General features: G+C 49.2%; 1 pseudogene; it reads right to left on the reverse strand.

The window, feature by feature from the left end:
* Positions 3,044-13,009, reverse strand: Haus8-ps1 (HAUS augmin-like complex, subunit 8, pseudogene 1; annotated as a pseudogene).

Below are 13,268 nucleotides of genomic sequence, written 5' to 3' on the forward strand. Positions count from 1 at the left end.
AGCCAAGGGACTGCCATTTACATCTCTACACTTCTGTGACTATTAGCTGAGTTGGAAAGGGGACACTCAGGCTTGACTGGATCTCCCCTTAAGCTATGTCCCTCCTGAACCATCAGGACATGACCTTATTCGGATATGCACTTGGTTCAACCTTCATTTGTGGGGCTGAGATCTACTGGAAATGCCCTCGTAAAAGGTCTGGGTAATATACACTGTCACCCCAGCACTAGGGAGGTGGAGAAGAGGGTTGAGAGCTTAGGAGTATCTTTGATTATGCAATGAATTTGCAACTGGGCTGGGCTATGTGAGAGTCCAGAGGCAGAAAGGTATAATGAGGTCACTTACTAGAAGATGCTGAGAAACCATAATCGAGTCTGTTTCCTCCTTAGAGCTTCAGAGGATCCAGCCATAGACACCTTGATTTTGTCACAGTGCCTCTTAGAACTTCAAACAGTTGTGCTTTGCATGTGTCTACACGGGTTAAATGTGCTTGCACATGTATATTATATGCGCCTTTGGGTACTCGAAGAAGCCAAAGGATGATGGGTGTCTACTTCAATTCCCTCTCTACCTTTAAATTTTATAAGAAGATTGTGTGTGTGTGTGTGTGTGTGTGTGTGTGTGTGTGTGTGTGTGTGTGTGTCTTCTGCCTGCATATGTGCCTGATGCCCACAAACATCATAAGAGGGTCTGATTCCTTGGAACTGGAGTTACAGCTGGTTGTGAGGTGTCATTTGGATACTGGAGAACAGCTAATGCTCTTCATTGCTGAATTATCTCAACAGGCCTCCACCTTAATTTTTGAGATTAGGTTTCTCGGCAGATCTGAAACTCATTTTCTGTGGCTAGGCTGGTCTGCCAGCAAGGTCCCTGCATCTTCTGTCTCTGTATGCCACACCTCTCTTTTACATGGGTTCTGGTCCTATGCACACACAGCACATACTACCCACTGAGCAATCTTGCCTTCTGTCTATGCTTTCTTTTTAAAGGTACATGGGTCCTTCACACTACTCTGCTCTTTGTTCAAAGATGCTGCAAGGGGTGAATGTGGATTCCTAGGCCCACTTGGCTTCTCAGCTCTGCTCTTGGGGTCCCTGAACTTAACAGGACTTTCAGGGGCTGGCAAGATGGCTGTGTGAGTACAGGCTAAGGGCCTGAGTTGGATTCCCTAGGTAAGAGAGAACCCACTCTATCAACTTGACCTTCAAATGTGACCTGCACACATGTGCTGTGGCATGTATGATAGTACCTTATGTCCACGATTAGTATCTTCTTGTCACCCTAGCCCAAAGTTGAGCTGCAGGAGGACTACTGGTACCTTGGGGTAGGCCACTGTGCAACTATGTCACCTCTAGCCAGGTCGTGCATGAGAAAAGAACTAGCCCTATCCTATTGTCTGCAGAAGGCTGAAGATTGCAGGGAGGGTGTGAGGATCAGCTTGTACTTACTTGTGACCTAGTGGTCTCTAGAGCAGCAGGCATAGCACCTCTTCCTGGCTAGCAGAGCTGAGTTCCAGCTGTGTGCATGACAGACATCCCAGGCAGCAGCAGTCTTGGGCCATGGCCTTTCAAGTGTGTGGCATCTATTATGAGTGCCCCCAGACCTGCTAGAACACAGGTCATAATAGGAGGTCTCTGCTCTCCAAAGCAACATTTGTTTGGGTTGGGTTGGGTAGTGGTTGCGGTGAGGTTGGTGTTAGTGATGGGGTATAGTTGGCTTTTCTTTCACATTCCAGAGATAAAGAGGAAAAGGAGAGAGGCTCTTCACAGAGATCTCACTGTCTCCAGCCAATGTCAGTGCCAATGTCAGTGCCAAGGGCACAGGCTGGAAAGTGAATGCCCAGACAGCTGCCCAGGAGAGCTCCCTGTGATCATCTCCACAGATGATCTGGAGCCAGCCCTGAGGACCACCCTCCAGCTCCTGGTTGATCTGAGCATCTGTTCCCCAGATGATAGTGCACAGGTGCAGGGGGACAGCACACAGCAGCCTGGAGCCAGTGCCCAGCTGAATTACTTGCTGAAGGAACTTAAGGGCTCCTTTGCTGAGAAACACCTGGGAGCCAAGGGAGCTGAGCCTCCAGACTGCCTGCTGCTCTCCTGTCCTCTCTCATCCTCTGTTCTTCCACTGGGCCCTGTCCTTCCTGACCTCCCATTACAAAGTGCCAAGCTTCTGGCACTCTCAGCATCTGAGGGAGGTGTTGGTGCTCTGACAACCACAAATGGCCCAGGCCGGCAACACACATCCAAACAAGCACAGTTCAAGGGGCTTAAAATCCCCACTCCCAGCAGGTGTCTGCAGTACATACAGCCTGCCCTTCTGGCCTCACCTTGGCAGGCAGTGCAGAGACCGGTGATGAGTACAGCAAGACACCTATGGGGAATTTAGTTTATGGAGGATGTCTGTAGGTTCCAGGTCAACAGTGGGCCTTTTTTTTTGTTTGTTTGTCTTTGTTTGTTTGTTTGTTTGCTTTTTTTTAGCCAGGTTCTCACTTCCTAGCTTAGGATAACCTGGATCTCACAGGCTCCCAAGTGTTGAAACCACAGCTGTGGGCCACTGTACCTTTTACGGTTTGTTGTGTAACCCAGGAACTACTGAGTTTTAGTGATTCCCCTCCTGCCTCAGTCCACAAGAACTGGGGTTTCAGACATACAACTATACCCAGTCAAACTCTGCTACTTCTAGAAGAAACTTAAGGGTCCATAGCTTCAGTTGTGCATAGGGGTTCTGAAAGCAACCACTAGACATGAGGGTAACAGAGCAGTAAGCAAACCCCATACAGCTAAACCAAATCCTTGAAGTGGACTTCTGCAGAAAACCACCAAAGTGCATTAGCACTGGTCTACCAGTGACCTCCTCACTAACACCCTTACCCCACTGGTAGGGCCCAGCGCTCAGCTGTGAGGTCAGCAGCCCTGGGACAGAATCTCTTACTCAATTGCCAATTATCCTACCCACACTGTTGAGGACACAAGTTCTGAGACCAAGCCAGAGCTGAAGCGCCTAGGATATCACATGTGGGTCTCGGGGCTCTTTTTTCCCGTGGAGATGCCTACCTAGGAGCTCCTGCCCACATCCCATCCTTCCATGTGGATAGTCTGCATGGACAGTTCATGTTGGGTGGTGTCCAGGGCTCTGCCCACTGTATTGTATTCCTCTTGGAAGCATTTTAACACAGGCTGAAGAGGGCTTAGCACCTCAATCGGCAAGTGGGAGGGGACATGGTAAGACATGATGTGCTCACTCGAACAGAAGGGAACTATGCGTGAAATGGAACAGTCCTTGCATATGACAAGCCATGCTCTGGCATGCATGACTGCAGCCTCATGGACCAGCCTGTCCAGGCAACAGGATCCACTCTGACCTGCCCTGGATGGGACACAGTTGCTGTGTTAAGCACCAGGGTGGGATTGCAGCCGATTTTCCTTCCACCTGAGCTGACAGGTGACAAAGATTATTCTGCACAACATGTGGCAGCCAGATATCCATACACAGTATGGTTTTGTGTGTCAGGTTGACATCAGAAAGAAAGGAGCCTCAGTCGAGGAAATGCCTCCATAAGATCCAACTGAAAAGCATTTTTTTCAATTACTGATGGGGGAGGGCCCAGTCCCTTACGGGAGGTACCATCCCTGGGCCCATGGTCCTGGCCTCTATAAAAAAGTAGGCCAAGCAAATTATAGAGCACAAACCAGTAAGCAGTACTCCTTCATGGCCTCTATATCAGAGCTTCTGCCTCCAGGTTCATGCCCTGTGTGAGTTCCTGACCACCTTCAATGATGAACAATGATATAGAAGTGTAAGTTAGACAAAGCCTTTCCTCTCAAGGATTCTAATACAGCACTATGCTGACACCAGGAGCCTAAGCAGAATTGTGGGAGTGCAAATGGTGACACCCTGATTGTCTCTCCCTTGTGTGTCCGGGACACTTCAGGAGCATGCTCAGATACACCTGGGCATCAAGGGCAGCGGCCAGCTCCTGATGTTTCTGTCTGAGAAGCAGCTGACACCTCAGCTCCAGTGCCTGCCTCTGCAGCCTCTCCTTCTCGTGGCACATGGCTGCCAAGTCCTTCTCTGCCTTCTCCTCCAGCAGAGCCAGGTTGTTCTCCACCTGTGGGCACCAGACTGACTCAGGTGGGGTGGGAAGATGACAGAAGACACACAGGGACACATGAGGCTGAACTATGCTCACCTTCACAGACAGCAGGGTCATCAGCAGCATCTGCGACTCCATCATGTCCAAGGTCTCCTGCAGATCCTGCAGGAGTCCAGCTCTTCAGTTCCCAGTGGACTGGCTGTACCCATGGCAGAACCCCCACTTTTGTGTGCTTTATAGGTTCAAATAGAATATGTCTGCCCAGCTTAAATGGAGCCACATTCTCATCTGGCCTGTGATAGAATTATGGGTGTCCTTGCTCACGATGTGGGCACACTGACCTGAGCAAGGAGTCATGGGCATCATAATCCTGGATTCCACCCAGAGGTCCAGTTCACTCTGCCCCCAGAGCCCTATCTGTAGCGAGTGAGACCTGTTCTCTGTCCCCATGCTCACCCATCTCTTCTTTCAAAATGTCCTGTTTTAGTCAGGTCTCAAAAGGGATGTGGGCTTATCATTTCCTGCTACTTTCCTTTCTAGCTGGGGAGCCTTCCTGGACATGCTTTCTTCTGAAATAAAGGCTATTGTTGTAAAAATATGTAATTAAAATGTATAGTTGTCTTTTACCCCGCTAGGTCTGACACCTCAGTGCCCCAAGATATCTGCTAGATATCTCGGCAGAAACACATCCCAACTCCGCGGCAGCCCAGTGTCTCCTGCCACCACATATTTTCTACACTCAAACTGTCACATAAAAGAACACACAACACAATAACCTTTGACCGAAATGGTAAGATATAATTGCCCACTTAAACATACAAAGCCCAGTACCATCCATCCCTTAGGAACATTAATAACAACCTGTAAATACACAGAGCAGAATCTTAACATCACCTGCCATGGCTTCTCACCCTCTCCTCTGTCCTGTCTCTCCCTTTCTGTTCCAGTCTCCTCCTCTTCCTTCAAACTTCTCTCCCACCTATCCTTCCTTCTCCTCCAATGACAGGCCTCCTTCTATCCTGTACCTGCCTCACCTGTATTTTACAAATTCAATGAGGAGGTTCTGGTGAAGTCACCTGATTGTGACTAGGCAGCTGTCCTTGGGGCAGTGGAATTAGCATCAAAATATAGATAACTTCAGTGCAAACCACAACAAAAGGCCACGTCATCTATTTTAAAGAAGAGTGTTTTCCACTAGGTTTTTGAAGTGGTAGCCCAGGCTGGCCTAAGGCTCCAATCCTCCTGCCCCAGCACTGCCAGGAACCTGCACCTGTGGCTGCCATTAAACCTGGGACCTACACCTGCTGCTGTCACCCCACCTGGCAGGAGATCTGTCCTGCCCAGAAAGCTGAGCCAGAACCACATTGAAACTCATGGACCCAGGCTTCATGTGCATGAAAGGTACCTGCTGTTCTCACAGAGTGAGTCAACCTAGCAACAGGGCTATCCATGCTTGGGGACCATCCTTGCAAGCTTTGCTGTAAAATAAAGAAACCACTTACCATCGATATCGGAGAGGCCTAGGTCTGGTGGATTTAAGTCATGCCCTTCCAGCATGATAGACTGCAGGTTGCCTGTCCCCATCACTTTGCTCTCTTCTGCCTAAAGAAAGCCAAGGTCAGTGCCATTGAGCAGTGAGGCAGAAGCCCACAACCCTCAGTACTGCGTAAGGCCCCTCGAACTGTTTCTTTTGGGTGTGTGCATGCTACACCCTCATGGACCCTGAGAGCTCTGCAGCTGAGGTGAAACAGTGCCCGAGCCATTGCGGTGAATGCACACATTTGGTTTTGGAGCTGGGCCACCTTTTGACTTTTGGTGAGTGCAGAGACACTGTTGATTGAGACTTTGGTGAACAGGATGGCCCCTGGCCAAGTCAGCAGTCAGCAGTATCAAAGCTGAGCAACCAATTTTTTATATTCCATTTTGTCATTGCTGGTCATTGTTCCTGATGCCACAGCACATGGCTGGTCTCAATCTCCCCATGTGGCCAAAAAGCCTGAACTGATATTGCCTCTGTTAAGTCCGAATTCCTCGGCCTTACTCAATTCGGGAAGGAGAGGCACCCAAGAATGACAAGAGACCCAGTTCGATGCAAAAGCAACAAGCTGTATTCGGGCAGAGCTCTGGACCAATAGAAACCTCAAGCAGGAGGCAGAGGGATTGACCCCGAACCACAAAAGCACAGAGTTTATATAGGGTTTTGGAGAAGGCACAGGAAAAAGATGGTGGGGAGATACATGATTGGTCCTTGCGCTTATTCAAACTTAAGCAAGTTTTGAGTGGGCAAAAGGGATATCTGGGGTCCCACAGATGTTCTTTGTGGCTTTTCTCGGAACTGTGGGTACAGGGTGGAGGAGGTCGTTTTCTCGGAACTCACCCTTGGAGTATAGCTATCTAATCTCATGGCCTCCGAGTTCCTGGAACACAAACCCCCTGGTACATGAGTCATGTCAGAATCAATTTGTACAGGCTGAAAGCCAGGTTCGGGCCTGGAGAGGGTGGGCAACAGGGACGAGTTTTTGAACATTTCACCTCCACTTCCCAAGTGCCACTGGGATGTAATTTCTGCAGAACCGTAGCAAGCAGGAGCTCCTGGCCATTCCCTCCCTGTTCTCTGGATCTGCAAGTCGTTCTGTGGACATATAGCTATGCCCTCATAAACTCTGTCCCAGGATGCCTTAATAAACACTTGAATCATTCCCATTCTTATAGAAACCCCATGATGGCCAGTTTTGAATTGATACCTGACAGAATCTATAATCACCTGGGAAATGAGGGACTGTCTGGATCAGACTGGCCTATGAACATGACTATGCGTGGCTGTCTTCATGCTGTGGGAGATGCCAGACAGCCTCTTTTCTGACCCTAGAGTCCCTATACCCAGTCACTTGTCCCTTCTACAGCCAGGCCCCACAACCTGTGGTTCTGGCTCCTAGGCACTGTGCTGGACTTCCTTCCCTCAGGTGGCTTCTCTCCTTTGACTGGTACAGAAACCTGTTATGAGGACAGGAACAGAGAGTTAAGAGGTCAAGCCATCTTCCAGTTGATGTTCTTTCTCAGAGGTCAGTGGGACACTTAAGAGTTTTGTGTATACATTTGGTTAAGCAGGGGATAATCACATGCATCAGACACAGGAAACTAACAGCACATCTACCGGACCTCCTTCAACACCTGGGCACCTCTTCCGGCCTGTGCTTCTGTGTGCTGAAGCCTGGGGACCAACTTCCTGTAGTGTTCCCAGCATGACTATACACATTACTACGCTGGCATAAATCCTCAAAGCTTGCAAACAGCAACAGGGCTACAACAGGAATGGTTCTATGTCAACAGATTCCACAGATCAGCAAGCAGAAGCATGGTAGGGGTGGTGCTGTGGTTCACAAGCTTCTCTTTCATCACTAGAGCAGGTGACACACTGAAGAAAACAAGAAGGCAGCAGGATGGAACGGGAAAACTAAAACCCAGTCCTTGCATTAAACACCCAAGCATATTCAGACAGGAAGAGAGAAGTTTGCCAAGAATGAGGGCCACTCTGGGCATCCATCATCAATAGTCCTGGCTGTCTAGGCCATCCTCAGATCCAGGAGTCTCCAGGCTGGTAACAACCAGGCCCTCATGGGCACTAAGAGCATTAACCATGAAGAATAGAACAAGATCTCTGCCTCTTGCCTGCCTGACAGCCAAGCATGTGTTTACCCTGGTAATGCTCACGCTGGGACTCCTGCTAGATATTGAGATATAGAGAGCTGGTAGTTGATTAGACCCTGTTCCAAAAGGAAGATACCGGATATTTCACTCTGGCACCCTTATGCGCATGAATGGTTGCACAAGCTGTCAGAATCTCTCTCTCTCTCTCTCTCTCTCTCTCTCTCTCTCTCTCTCTCGCTCTCGCTCTTGCTCTCTCTTTCACACACACACACACACACACACACACACACACACACACACACACATACACACTCTCAAAGTTTTGAAGCACAGCAGCAGAAGGATCTCTGGAACTCTAAGCCTATCCAGCCTAATCTGTGAGCCACAGCTTCTGTGTGAGAGTTTTTTTTTTTTTTCTTTCTTTCTTTCTTTCTTTCTTTCTTTCTTTTTTTTTTTTTTTTTGTAGACAAGGTGTAGGGTGACTGAGGAAGGTTGCTGCTGTCCATCTCTGGCCTGCATGTGCATGCATACAGACACATGGACACATGCACACACTGAGTACCTCTCATCCAAAACCTGAAATCTGAAAACACTGAATTTTTAAATCCAGGCATTCTCCTGCCCTACACCTTCACTCAGGAATTGGAGATGAGGCCTTGTAAGAATCCTCAACCAGTGAGACTGGCCTGGACCTTCTGAGATTCATTCTGCCCCAGGAGAAAACAGTAGGTGTTATCAGGACAACATAGATACTCAAAACCCCAACCTGATGCAGGGACACCTGCTGGGGTAGGAGAAGACTCAGCATCAGGGTCCTTGAACGAAAACATCACATGTGAACACACGGGGGCGCTGTGGCTATGCCTTCAAGGCATCTTCAGCAGCAGCTTAAATGAACCAGGGATATCTTTGGGAACTATCTTTGGGAATCTGCCTAAAGGGTGATATGAGAATTCCTTCGCTAAGGCTTGGTCACCAGATGCTGCACTGGAAACCCTTGGACCCCCGTCACTCTTCTTGGAGTACAGTCCAGGCAGAGGAGGAACACAAAACATTCTGATTATAAACTGAGTTTAACAGATAATCCAGAACCTGAAGGCCACAGGCCCAAAGGCCTGCACTGCAGGGATGACCACACACTGCGGTGGTGAGGTGTCACTTCAGGGATGACCAGGAAGCTGATTGAGCTCCTCAGGACACTCCCTGTCCTGAATGTGCTTCCCTTCTAGGTGGGCACTGCAGCTTTCAGGGTGCTGGAGGACTGTGTGGGCAGCAGTAAAAATTGCTAGTCTTGTCATTCACAGCTGAAAATATCACACAGAACATTCCAGAAGTGAACAGCACCTAAGTGGGGCCTTTCACAGCATTCTGGGTAGGATGGCAAAAAGCCCTATGACAATTTTGCCTGTGATCAATACCAAATATCCGCTGTCAATGCCTATCTCTTAGGAGCCACCTGGATGATCCAGGGGATGGTCCTGAAGAAAAGACTTCACAAAATAGAGGTCCCAAAAGCAAGGGGACCAGTGAGGAGGTACAGGGGCTATAGACCATGGAGACTTACATATGCTGACTCTACACTACCCAGACTCGTCACTGTGTCCAAGTCTGGATGTCACAGAGGCACCTGACAAAGGCCCCAACAGTGTCGTACAGAATTCGACTGGCTGCCTACTTGCCCTCCACCTCACCCACTCCAAGTGTCTCTGGGAGTAAAGGACTTCACCACCGCTTTTGTTTTCTTGTCATATTGCAGGTACTGTGACTCGACCACTCTTCCTCCTGAGGAGACACATTGTTCGTCATAGAACATGACTACTGCACCAGGAAGACCCAGAGCATAACCAGGATCCTACAGTGAAAAGCAGGACTGGCCCTTCATGCTGAATGACAGGAAAAGCACCCAGACTTCTATTCGCTGCAGACTGGATTCTTCAGCCTTCCTGTTATGAACAGGGCAACAGTAACCTTCACAGGATACTTAGTGTTTATAAAACATTTATAGAATGCATCTTGTATATAGGCCCTTGGACTAGGAGCCGGCATCAAGACATCAAGTAGGAGGAAGTACAGAAACATTCTAGAAAGAGAGAGGCAGGGGCCAGTGGGATGGCCCAGTGACTGAGGACCAGAGTTCAGTTCCCAGCACCCACATGGAGGCTCACAATCATTTATAGAATCAGATCTAGGGGGTCCTATGACCTCACTAGCTCCCAAGCAGCTACATGTGTGCGTATTAGACACTTCTCACTCACCATGAAACAACCTAAGCAACAAAACATCCCATGCCTTCTCAGATGAGCCCATCCCTGAGGAAGCCTTGTTTGTTCTGGGAAGGCTTAGCCTTGTTTTATAGGACATCTTATTCCTCATATCAGCAGAGAGGAAATAAAAAGAAAGATCGAGCCCTGGAACCCTAGAGGATACTGCCATGATGTCACTGCTGTGCTGGCATAGGTTTAGGGATCTCTCCAAGATCCATCTCAGTAGTCTAGATCTCAGGGAATGATGTAAACGGCCAACTGAGTTTGCCCAGAGCTTGCAACCATGAAAAAGCTTGGAAAACACAGGCCACATGTGGCATTCTGATCCTGGGTCAATTCAATCCTCTTGAGCCTACAGATAAGACAAACAGGCACACTGGCTTGAGTGCACAGACCAGATCTCAGAGCCTGTTTGCCAACCACAGAACACTCTAGATCCCTCCTCTCAGCTGGACCTTGTTCCTCTACACCTCATCCACCAAGCTTTTCAAGAAATGAAGCTAGCAGGTTAATACAACAACAAACTGAAGGCAAGAAGAGCCTTCAGCAGCCCAGTGGCAGTGAGGTGAGTGCATAGGTCTACTGTCCCTGCACCGTCAGTACCTGGGAGAGCCATAGCCACCTATTCCCTTCAGAGGTGAGGACAATTATGCCTACAATCTTGCTCCTTCGACAATTCCTGCCTTGACCATTGGTGGGACCCTCATGAGACTCAATCTGATGCAAGCCTCCTCACACACTTTGGCTTCCTTTCTGGCTGCTGGAGCTTGGACCCTCTGGCCTGGCCTAATGTAGGATCAGCAAGGTCCAACTCTGCCAGGCCTCAGCCATCCCACATTGTGGGCCCTGCTTCACTCCTAGGTGTATTCTTTTCCCACAACTCCCCAGTCTCTCCCTCATCCCTAATTCCCCTTGCCTCCTAGGTCCATCCCTTCAGTCTCTGATGGAGACTGTCTGGGAAGGACAGGAGCCCCTCCCCTAAGATACTCTCCTACCCCATGCTGCTGGGCTCTGACAACTCCGCCCTTGGGCTGACTCAGCTCTATAAGACACAGCCTGCTGCTCCCCTTCCCCTGCAACCCACTTCCTAGCTCTGCTTCACACAAACACTCTAAGATCTCTACACTGGTTCCCCATTCTATTTTGCTCCCTCTCTATCCCCCAGAAGCTCTACTGAACTCTCTTAGCACAGCAGGACCCCACCAAGACACTGCTCCTGAACCCAGCAGCCATCTGCAGCCCAGGACATGGAGCCACCAGCAGCTTTGGTCCAGGACTCAGGGCTCCTTCCTCCCTCAGTAGTGAGTCCAGGCTGAGACAGTCTGGCCTGCTGCTGGGTCCCTGAAACCCTCAGTGTCACAGCCTCTGGGCACTCTGAGCCCTATTCCTTATTGCTAGCTAGTAGCTGCCAAGTCAGAGAAACATGGGCCTCACTGGCTTTCTGGTGTGCTATGCTGCTTTCCCTGCATGGCTGGTATGTCTGCATGCTAGGATTATGTCTGGAACTAGACCTGCAGGTAACATCTGGTGGGTTGCCCAGGCTGTCCTCCTACTCCTGTTCTCAGGAGATGCTCCCAAGTGCTGGGATGACAGGTATGTTGCCACCATGCTGGCTAGGGATCTTCAGGTGAGATGAAAGACTGGAATCTGTGGTCCTGGTTACGTCAAACAGTGGGGACACCAGTGTTCTGAGCAGTCTGTCATCTTGGACTTACATTCCATGTAGTTCACATGAACACTGTGAGATTTCTGCACTGGTTGCCTGTTCTCATTTGAAACCTGTCTGCAGATATCTAACAGTGGGAGTCTCCATGAAGTTTGTGTCACCCTGAGGATGTGGCTATACTAATAAAATCAGACAGCGTACAAACATAGCCGAGGTTACAAACAAGACTACCAGGCTGGGGCCACTAAGTGATAGGGTGCTACTCTGGCATGGTGAGGGCCCAAGTTCTGTCCTTGTCAACTTAATAAGCAAGCAAACCAACATCTGCTGGGGATGTAGCTCAGTGGTTAAGCACTTCCCTAGCATATGTGAGGTCCTGGGCTCCATCCCTAGGACTAAACCCTCAACCCCTACCCAAAACTCAGCAGGTTGAGGCATCACTGTCAAACCTGAGGGCTTGAGTTTGATTCTCAGGCCCTCTCTGATACAAAAAGAGAACCCCCCCCGGTTTGGGTTTGACCCCCACATGTGTGTCATGCCTGTCCCATGTCGAGAGTATAATTAAGGAAAGCATGAGTAAGTGGTTGAGAAGCACTCACTGCTCTTGCAGGAGACCTGAATTTGCATCTCAGAACAAACTGCATGTGGCTCAGAAGGTTTCAGGGTAGAACTGGATATGTGACCCTGTGCTAACAGCACTGTCCAGAGTGGGGAATGCAGCTTCTGAAGTGGAATGCAGGCCTGGCCTCCAGACCTCCACCTTCAAGGCCTCTCTTGAGAGCCTGATGCCATGGCAAAAGAGACTCCATCTTTCCAGACGACCACTGTAGTCAAATGACACCTCAGTGATGAAAACTATCAGTCCCCAAAGGCATGCCACTAAGCAGAGATAGCCTCAGTCTTGCACCTCTGCCCACCCCTAGTTCTTCGTGTCAATAACTCAATCCTTTCATGAAGTAGATGGCAATACTTTGAGGCAGGAGGATCAGGATTGGCCAATCTGGGCTCTATGAGACTCTCTCCCAGAAATCAGAGCTAGCAAGAAATTCAGCATGTAAGCTCTTTGTAACCAAGCTCAATGACTCAGTGCAGAGCCTGGGACCCCACATGGTAGGATAAAGTGACTCCCATGGTTTTTCCTCTACCTTCAACACCCATGCTTTGGCATGCACACCCCTACAATGAGATTAATACACATGGAACAAAAAATTAAACAGAAACATTAATGAAGACAATGCAGATAACCCCCCTTTTTTTTAAAGGATCCTGGGCGCCCTCACTTTTCACTTTACTTCCCTTTGTCTTGGGAACCACACCTGCACCAGAGGCAGCAGGCTTTCTGCAAGAAAGACTGGAGAAATGTACTGTTCATCCAGCCAGAGAGCTGTGTAAAGACCAGAGCCTTCTGCCTTTTTCTGATAGTGGGAGCTGGGCCCAAGTGTGGGCTGCTCCTACTAGAGGCACCAGAAGAAGAGTACCATCTTCCTCACACCTTCCCTCAATCCTCAGATGATTCTCTTTCAGAAATGGCTCAGAGCCTCTTAGGACAGAGAGGGACCAGAGCTTCCCCCAAAGCAAGATCCCTGTCTTATCTGAC

This window comes from Rattus norvegicus, chromosome 8, assembly GCF_036323735.1.
Source record: "Rattus norvegicus strain BN/NHsdMcwi chromosome 8, GRCr8, whole genome shotgun sequence".
Taxonomy (NCBI): Eukaryota; Metazoa; Chordata; class Mammalia; order Rodentia; family Muridae; genus Rattus; species Rattus norvegicus.